Below are 8255 nucleotides of genomic sequence, written 5' to 3' on the forward strand. Positions count from 1 at the left end.
TCCACAGTTTGTTGTGATCCACACAGTCAAAGGCTTTGGCATAGTTAATAAAGCAGAAATAGATGTTTTTCTGGAACTCTCTTGCTTTTTCAATGATCCAGCAGATGTTGGCAATTTGATCTCTGGTTCCTCTGCCTTTTCTAAATCCAGCTTGAACATCTGGAAGTTCACGTTTCACGTACTGTTGAAGCCTGGCTTGGAGAATTTTGAGCATTATTTTGCTGGCGTGTGAGGTGAGTGCAAGTGTGTGGTAGTTTGAGCATTCTTTGGCATTGCCTTTCTTTGGGATTGGAATGAAAACTGACCTTTCCCAGTCCTGTGGCCACTGCTGACTTTTCCAAATTTGCTGGCATATTGAATGCAGCACTTTCACAGCATCATCTTTTAGGATTTGAAATAGCTCAACTGGAATTCCATCATCTCCCCTAGCTTTGTTAGTAGTGATGCTTCCTAAGGCCCACTTGACTTCACATTCCAGGATGTCTGGCTCAAGGTGAATGATCACACCATCGTGATTATCCTGGTCATGAAGATCTTTTTTGTACAGTTCTTCTGTGTATTCTTGCCACCTCTTCTTAGTATCTTCTGCTTCTGTTAGGTCCATACAATTTCTGTCCCTTATTGTGCCCATCTTTGCATGAAATGTTTCTTTGGTATCTCTAATTTTCTTGAAGAGATCTCTAGTCTTTCCCATTCTATTGTTTTCCTCTATTTCTTTGCACTGATCATTGAGGAAGGCATTCTGATCTCTCCTTGCTATTCTTTGGAACTCTGCATTCAAATGGGTATATCTTCCCTTTTCTCCTTTGTCTTTTGCTTCTGTTCTTTTCACAGCTATTTGTAAGGCCTCCTCAGACAGCCATTTTGCCTTTTTGCATTTCTTTTCCTTGGGGATGGTCTTGATCCCTGTCTCCTGTACAATGTCATGAACCTCCATCCATAGTTCTTCAGGCACTCTATCAGATCTAATCGCTTGAACCTATTTCTCACCTCCACTGTATAATCATAAGGGATTTGATTTAGGTCACACCTGAATGGTCTAGTGGTTATCCCTACTTTCTTGAATTTAAGTCTGAATTTGGCAACATGGAGTTCATGAGCTGAGCCACAGTCAGCTCCCGGTCTTGTTTTTGGCGACTGTATAGAGCTTCTCCATCTTTGGCTGCAAAGAATATAATCAATCTGATTTTGCTATTGACCATCTGGTGATGTCCATGTGTAGAGTCTTCTTTGTTGGAAGAGCAACTAACTAGTAACATGACTGAGCGACTAACGAAAACAAAAGCAAAAAGATCCATCTATCAGGTAGAGCTGCCTAAAGAATCAGCCTCTTTGTCCTCAACTGGAATTTTTAAGAGTAGGAGTAAAGCTGTGCCCTTACAGCCCCCATCTGTCTCCATCAATAACAGATTTTCAAAATATTGTTTTCCTTTTAATTTCTTCCTTCTCTCTCTTTTTTCTTTCTCTCTTTGTTTTCAAGAAATACACGTAAGTGAACTCGTATCAACTTATTCTTGAAATAGGTGTGTTGCAAGCTCTGGGCTCCTTAAGTTCCAATGGTGTGAGGGATGTCTCAGATTTGAAGAGTTCTGGGAAGAATCACAGAGGGTTGAGTTGTTCTGTTTGTTTTCTTGAAGTGTAGACTGTTTTGCTCTCAAGGCAGTAAGAAAACCCTAACCTAACCACACCTACCCTTCCAAGCCAATTTCTAGCTTGTTCCTCTAAGAAATTAGTGACGTCCCTATAAATAACAGTAAACAGGGCTTCCCTTGTAGCCCAGTCAGTAAAGAATCTGCCTGCAGTGCAGGAAACCCGGGTTTGATCCCTGGGTTGGGAAGATCCCCTGGAGAAGGAGATGGCAACCCACCCCAGTATCTTTGCCTAGAAAACCTCATGGACAGAGGAGCCTGGTGGGCTGCAGTCCATGGGGTCGCAAAGAGTCGGGCACGACTGAGTGACTAACACTTACAAACAACAGTAATAATCTCTTCCTCTGCAAACTGTCTAGCTTTCTGGATTCCACTGGAAGAACCATCTTTTTTTCATAAATAATTTCTGACTTCTTTGCCCTGCACCTTGGACAGATTTTGATCCTATATGATCAAATATGCATGAGATATATAAAAGCAGAAGTAAGCAAGTCTCCTCAATGCTCTCTCAACCATGACCCAATCTGACCTTTTCAGCTCCATGGAGATCTCAATGACATCTCCAGCTCACTCACCATGTCTACACCATGAAACCTACTGGTTCCACAGCTCCTTCTGAGATGGGTGGACCTTGACACTCTGTGTCAGGTGACTGCTATGCCAGCCGCAGCTGCTACGCCAAGCCAAAGACATCCAGTGTGGGCCAGACTTAAAGAAACTGTGAGGTGGCCTGAACTGAGAATGCAACGCAGTTAAGGAAGCCCTGTGCTAAATGGTAAATACCCACTCTGATCATCCTGAATGCAGGACACAAAGAATATAACCACAGCACAGAGGCAAGAAGAGGAAAACCAGATAGAACCAGAAAGAGAGAGAGTCCTGAGCAGGGAAGAATCACTAAGCAAAGAATGGTGGTTTTCCCTCTCAAGAGGAGACCAGAATACAGTAACTGGAATTGCTGTGGTCTCATTGTGAGGTCTGAGTGTGTGAGTGCTGAGACGGTTTTCTTTGTTAACTCACTGCACTCATGTATTTTTATCAAAATCCCACATCTCTTGCAGTGTTAAGTGTATTCTTTTTTGGTTTGGGTGTTTTTGCTTTGTGGTAATTGGAAAGAACCCAACAACTTATCTAAAAATGAAGTCATAATCCTCTCTCCCCAACCTTCTCTCTCTCGTTCATTGCCTGTATCTATTCTTGATGTCACCATCCCAGTTCTTTGATTTCTCCCAAGACCTTACCAGTCTGTCAATCCATCTGCCGGTTCCTCTCAGTTCTGTCTCCACAATGCAGCTCTGAGATATCAGGGTTGGTAAATACTCTGCTGACATAGCACGACTGCCCAACCCTTCACTGTCAGCAGACGTCACTAACTGATCACTGTGCTCTTTCCCACTCACCTAAGCAAGGCTAAAAGCAACAACGGCTCTATTCCTTGAGTGTTTATTTTATACACAAGGTATAAGCATTTTGCATGCCTTATCTCATTTAATTCTCATAGAAACCCTGTGAAAATACTCTGTTGGTTTTTTCATTGTATAGCCTCAGAAAGTGAGGAGAAATACCCTGGCTCCTTCCTTCCTCCAGTTACACCAGCTTTCTCTGGGGCCTCCCACTGATGGAATCAAGCTGGAACCAGCTGGCAGCATAGGCAGGGAAATGGAGCTTGCAGGAGTTAGCTCCTTGCAGTGCACAGCAAAGCGGAAGAAGGACAGAGGTCAAATCTGAGACCAAATAGAATGGCTGGTGAGAAACTTCTGATTTCACAGCCAAAAGTAAAGTGTCTTGACTCTGAAAGATGACAACACTTGATCCAGAAATTTCCTTCTGCAATGAATGCCATTTATCATAGTTGCTTATCTACATAGTATGTATTTGAGAGTCTTTTCTCCTTTGCTCGATAGCAAAGGAGATAGCAAACTCTCTTGGGTGAGATACAAGGGTGAATTATCACTCCCATCATAAAGGCTAGCCCCACACTTTGCTTAATAACTACTGTAGGAGGAATAATGTATTTTCAATGCCTGTGCTTCTTCAGTCTGAGGTGTACAGCAACATGTCAGAGGGGTATTTGACAAACACCTTACATTTCCCTGGAGAGTCAATCTCACAGTGTGGTAAGTAACTTTATACATAATTTTTTATGAAAAAATAAAACAAAATTTACATGGTTTTCTTTAAGATAAATTACTTTAAAAAATACTAGGCTCTCTTTGTATTCATTTCTTAATAATTTTTTTTCAACAAGTAGTGTTGACTGAGTATTTTCTATATGCCTGGCACTGTTCCGGACAGACCTCATTCTTACCTTCAGGGATTTTACAGTCTAGTGCAAAATTCTATAAAAGACTGACAGCAAATGTTTTAGGCTTCCTGGGCAAATATTCCTTGTTGCATTACTCATCTCTGCCTTATAATATGAAGGCAGCCATAGACAATACCAAAATAAATTAGTGACGATATGCTCCAATAAAACTTCATTACAAAAACAGGCAACTGGCAGGATTTGACCAATGGGTCATAATTTGCTGATCCTGTCTATCGGGAAAAGCTAAGTGAGTGCTAAATCATTTCAGTCGTGTCCAACTCTTTTTGACCCTATGGACCGTAGCCCTCCAGGCTTCGCTATCCATGGGATTCTCCAGGCAAGAATATTGGAGTGGGTTGCCATTTTCTTTTCCAGGGGATCTTCCTGACTCGGGGATCGAAACCATGTCTCTTACATTTCCTGCACTGGCAGGTGGGTTCTTTAGCACTAGCACGACATGGGAAGCCCAGTGGGGAAAACAGACATTAAATCATTTAGAATGATACACTGCTAGAGAATAGTATAAGATGCTCCAAGGGCAAAACTAGGTAAGTCATTTAGTCCAGGAGCAAGACCAGCTTTGTGGGTGTGCAAACAAGGTGTACTCAGACGGGACAGTGTGCTTGGTTTAATGCTCTGTTGTCAGTGTCTTGAAATTTTTAATGATGTTCTATTTGAACCTGTGAGGTCAGAAAGGACAATGAAGTGTGTGTGTGAGCAGAGCCGCCGTTCCGGGTGCTCATGCACACACGTGAGGGCTGGAGTGCACAAATATGGCAGCGGGCAGCACCAGCGGCTGGCCTGACCACCTGGCGAGCATGTGCACGCCTGGGGCTGTCCAGAGAACCTGGAGCTGTGCGGGCAGCCCTGCCTGGGACCTGGACCCAAGCTGCTCGATCATGGCAGCAGCAGCAGCAGTTGCAGCGGTGGGGCCAGCAGAGGCGACTGTGGGAGAAGGGAGGGGACCCATGGTGGGAGGCGGGCTTACTCATTTCTCCCCGGAGCCTGTCCCTGTGGCATCTGCACAAATACTAACTCTCTAATCTGAGCACCGGGACACTCGCGCACTCAGGTAGTACAGTTTGTCAGTAAATTATTACAAAATAAGGGTATACACATTGATGCTGCAATAAAGCATATCAGGGACTTATTAAAACTCTTCAAAGAATTAAGAATTTCTAGTTTTGAAAATGGTTGCAGTGTTGCAAACCAAATATCCATGGGTTTAGAAATAGGAATTAAATGCAAAGACTGTTCCATTTGTAGAACAGCACCTTCATACAAAATTTCAGATAAACCAACAATTAACAAGGAAAACTCATAAAATCTTATAAATAATAAAATATTTTAAAAGGAAAAGCTTTACACTTTACCTTCAATCATCCTTTTTGTCCTGCTTTTCGAACAAGGGGGACTATATTTTCATTTTGCCTTGGACCTCACAAATGATGCAGTTGGTGCTGCCCAGGAATCCAGGCAAGCTTTCCTGAGTAAATGAGTGGAAAAGCAAGAGAGGGCCTGTTGCACTAAGCCGTGCTTCTCAAAGTGGGGCGCTGTCCCAGCAGCACTGGAGTCACCTGGGATCCTGTCAAGAGTGGTAGGTTCTCAGGCCCCACCACAGAGACTTGGGGTGGGGGTGGGCCCCAGCAATTGGACATTCCACTCCCTAGGTGGACCTGATGTCCCTCAAGTCTGAGAGGCACTGCTGCAAGGGGGCTGAGAGAAGAACAGTGTGTGTGCATAGGAAGGTGGGGGGTGGGGTGGGGGTGGAGGAGGGACCAGGTTCTTAAAACAAGGAGGAGAAAATGGAGATTTTTTTCATCAGGAATAAAAGCACAAGTCCTTATGGGTAACAAGGTCCTCAAGGGTCAATGCATCCCACCCCGATCCCTTCCTGATCTTTCCTACTGCTTTCTGTCTTAGCCGCATGCAGCCCTCTGATCCACCAGCCAGTCTCCTGCCCCAGGACCTCTGCACCAGTTACTTCCTCTTCTTAGAATCCTTTTACCCCAGAGCCCTCTTGCATTCTTTGGATGTCTGCTCAAGTGTTACCCTCTCAGGAATGCCTTCCCAGACGTCCTACTTAAAACTGTCCCCTCAGTGCTCAGACACATACACATTCACACCTTGATCCCCTCTTCCCTGTTTTATCTTTCTCCATGGCACATACCAATGCCTAGTATGTCATATCACTTTCTTATTTTTCAGGTTAATTTTTCCATTCCCCACTGGAAAGCTAGTTCTAAGAAAGTAGTGGTTTTCTTTTGTTTCATTTACTGACATATTCTCAGGGGCCTCAAACTACCTAGTAGAGAGGGAACACTTGATAAATATTTATTGAATGAACAAACGAGGAGGTTTCAATTCAAATAAATGCATGACTATAATTAATAAGAAAGCGATTTGCATAATCTGGTTAATAAAGAAGCTAGCAACAAAATCACTGCAGATGGTGACTGCAGCCATGAAATTAAAAGACGCTTACTCCTTGGAAGGAAAGTTATGACCAACCTAGATAACGTATTAAAAAGCACAGACATTACTTTCCCAACAAAGGTCCGTCTAGTCAAGGCTATGGTTTTTCCAGTGGTCATGTATGGATGTGAGAGTTGGACTGTGAAGAAAGCTGAGCACCGAAGAATTGATGCTTTTGAACTGTGGTGTTGGAGAAGACTCTTGAGAGTCCCTTGGACTGCAAGGAGATCCAACCAGTCCATTGTGAAGGAGGTCAGCCCTGGGATTTCTTTGGAAGGAATGATGCTGAAGCTGAAACTCCAGTACTTTGGCCACCTCATTCGAAGAGTTGACTCATTGGAAAAGACCCTGATGCTAGGAGAGATTGGGGGCAGGAGGAGAAGGGGACAATGGAGGATGAGATGGCTGAATGGCATCACTGATTTGATGGACATGAGTTTGAGTAAACTCCTGGAGTTGGTGATGGACAGTTAGGTCTGGCGTGCTGCGATTCATGGGGTTGCAAAGAGTTGGACACAACTGAGCAACTGAACTGAACTGAGCAACTGTTCTTGAGACCATAAGCTGGGTTTATTCATGGAGGTAGAGGCCAGTAGAGCTCTGGGAAGGGAAAAATCCACACGCTGACTTCACCTCCTTGATCATAGCATCTGGGGCCACGTGACTATTCTGACTAAAGCACTGTGAGTAGAAGAGGCATGTGTCACTGCCAGACTATGGATGTTAATGGGAATATCTCCTCCACTTCTTCTATCTCATTTGGCTGTGACCATGCCAGCTTGTGGAGTGACAAGGTCAATGCACAGCGGAAAGTTCCTTAGGCTTCCTGAAATAAACCTTTGTTGTGATATAGCATTGATATTTGTTACTACACCATAGCCGAGCCTAGCCTGAATACTAGCATCGCTATCCGCAGGTGGAGTCAGACAGCAGATTCAGAGAAGCTGAGTCTTCGGAGCAACTGTACTATGAAGAATATGTGTCAGGTAGCTTTAAGGACGATACTGTACCTTGTTCACAAGTGTAAGTATATACAAATGCCACCAGGCAACGCCCTGGTTATAAAAGGCAGAAACTAAGAAATGAACACGTAAAAGTATACAGGTAGGAGGCAGAATCTGTAAGTATGGACAGTGACAAACTTAATTTTCTTGGGCTCCAAAATCACTGTAGACTATGACTGCAGCCATGAAATTAAAAAATGCTTTCTCCTTGGAAGAAAAACAATGACCAACCTACACAGCGTATTAAAAAAGCAGAGACATTGCTTTGCCAACAAAGGTCTGTATAGTCAAAGCTATGGTTTTCCAGTAGTCATGTACGGATGTGAGAGCTGAACAATATTGATGCTTTGAACTGGGGTGCTGGAGAAGACTCTTGAAAGTTCCTTGGACAGCAAGGAGATCAAGCCAGTCCATCCTAAAGGAAACCAGTCCTAGACCATTCAGGTATGACCTAAATCAAATCCCTTATTATTATACAGTAGAAGTGAGAAATAGATTTAAGGGACTAGATCCGATAGATAGAGTGCCTGATGAACTATGGACTGAGGTTTGTGACATTGTACAGGAGACAGGGATCAAGACCATCCCCATGGAAAAGAAATGCAAAAAAGCAAAATGGACGTCTGGGGAGGCCTTACAAATAGCTGTGAAAAGAACAGAAGTGAAAAACAAAGGAGAAAAGGAAAGATATAAGCATCTGAATGCAGAGTTCCAAAGAATAGCAAGAAGAGATAAGAAAGCCTTCCTCAGCTATCAATGCAAAGAAATAGAGGAAAACAACAGAATGGGAAAGACTAGAGATCTCTTCAAGAAAATTCG

The 8255-nt window shown here is 43.4% G+C and overlaps 1 long non-coding RNA gene across 1 annotated transcript in view; it reads right to left on the reverse strand.

Moving 5' to 3' along the window:
- The window catches only part of LOC104988392, a 19540-nt gene extending 16501 nt beyond the window's left edge, over positions 1-3039 (reverse strand). The window contains exon 1 of the long non-coding RNA XR_825233.1: positions 2891-3039. This is a non-coding gene — a long non-coding RNA (uncharacterized LOC104988392). The remainder of the gene's footprint in view (positions 1-2890) is intronic.
- Between the last annotated feature and the right edge of the window lie 5216 nt (positions 3040-8255).

This window comes from Bison bison, unplaced genomic scaffold, assembly GCF_000754665.1.
Source record: "Bison bison bison isolate TAMUID 2011002044 unplaced genomic scaffold, Bison_UMD1.0 scf7180017864133, whole genome shotgun sequence".
Taxonomy (NCBI): Eukaryota; Metazoa; Chordata; class Mammalia; order Artiodactyla; family Bovidae; genus Bison; species Bison bison.